Consider the following 1,942-nt stretch of genomic DNA (forward strand, 5'->3'; position numbering starts at 1 on the left):
TACAGGGTATGTGGCTGTTGGTCCTGTTAGCAGCACGTAAAACAACTTTTATTTAAATTCTTAATCGATTATAGCCTGCCTAGAAAGCGAGCAAATAGCGCTTTCATCTAACGTTAATCACTAAAAAGCTGTCACTCACTTCAATTTATCGCAATCTCACGATTCCGTGATATGAAGCTCTCAGAACTGCAAATAATATCTTATTTACATCGTGTCTATGTGTGGCGTTTAGCATTCAGTGAATTCTGACAGTGTCACCCTGTATCTATTTATATATTTCTTTATTCATATTTTAATATATTATTATCTTATATTAACCATTTGCACACACGAGCATTATCCGGTTTCGCTCCTCCCGACCGCAGATGCAGGTTTACAAGCCACTTTTCCAGCGTTTTTCCAGTCAAATTCTTGAATTTCCCCCCCTTATGAGCAGCAAATTTTTGTACACGATAAAAGCTCCTTGTGGTTTCTCGATTTTTCCGATTTGAACATCCATAAACAATGCAAAACACTGGCATTTTGAGTTTCTGGTAGTGATTTCTATGGAGAAAAATCACTTCCTGCCCTCCAGCTGCATTTCGCGCGTCATCAGAATCACGTGATTGCAAACAACCTATTCCGATTGGATCTCTTCACCAACCGTCCCTCTCTAACATTTTTGTCTCATTTTTATTTGTTGATAAAAAGGTCAATAGCTTTTTGTCGTAGTTTTTGTCATTTAGAACTGTTTTTTGTTTTATTTTTTAAAACACTGGTTTTTAAAACATTTTTATTCATTGGTGAAAAAAAATTGTCCATGATGAAAACGGTCACCGAAATTAACACTGATCGTGTTAAACTATCAAAGTTAACCTGACCGATTACATCAGAGATGGCAGAGAGAATAGTGACTCCTGTCATCCAGGTGGATGCTGCACACTGGTGGTGGATGAGGAGATACCCCCTGACCATGTAAAGCACTTTGAGTGCCTAGAAAAGCGCTATATAAATGTAATGAATTATTATATTATTATTATTATTATTTTTCAGTTAACTATTTATTCCATTGTGTGTGTAGTTTAAAACACAGTCTGTCTAATATTCTATGATGGTCTCTGAGCAGTGAAAACCCTTCCTTGTTGTCAATCACAGAAAGAGTAAATGCCTTTTGGAGGAGTTTGTGGGGCTCAGTGGTGTTATGGGCATATAGACATCACACGCTCCACCACAGACCCAAGCATACCTGTCAACACTCCTGTTTTTCCCGGGAGTCTCCCCCATTTCACATCCATCTCCCGCGTTGTTATTTTATTACAGGAAACTGCCGTAATTTGTATGGCCCAAAAATCATTATATGAATAATAACATCAATATTCATACTCAAAGCCGGAGGGTGCTCTCGTGCAGAAAGTCCAAATCTCATAGAAGTAATAACTTATGACGTGCAGGAAATCCCTAATATGGACAAAGGCATCCAGCAACTGATGTAGCTAAGCTGAATAAAAAACATGAAGACAATACATGCACGATTATGTCAATTTATGGTTTATGTGTTTTTCAAGTCATATCCAGGTAATAAATAAAGTATCTGAATAATGCAGCACTTACTGACAGGGACGGACTTACCCATTAGGCAAAGGTAGGCGACCGCCTTGGGCCCCCAAAAGCCAAGGGCCCCATAAAATGCTTTTCATATAGGATATGCGCATTAAGTGCGGACACGCGAACGTTTGCTGTTTACGGTGTTTATTACCACGACAACCGTCCGAGTCAGTGGCGCCTGCAGGTGTAGGGCTGTACGCACTGTGAGTCATGAGCGCTCAGACTGACCTCAGATTTGCCCCACAAACATTTCAGCAGTTATCATAGGCCAGCCTGTGTGTCCCATATTACGCCAAATAGAAGCAGAAAATCGTGCTATACTACGCACTTTCATGAGATCGGGTTAGCCTACAACAAT

Source organism: Sinocyclocheilus rhinocerous, unplaced genomic scaffold (genome assembly GCF_001515625.1).
Source record: "Sinocyclocheilus rhinocerous isolate Xijiao unplaced genomic scaffold, SAMN03320098_v1.1 scaffold575, whole genome shotgun sequence".
NCBI lineage: Eukaryota > Metazoa > Chordata > Actinopteri > Cypriniformes > Cyprinidae > Sinocyclocheilus > Sinocyclocheilus rhinocerous.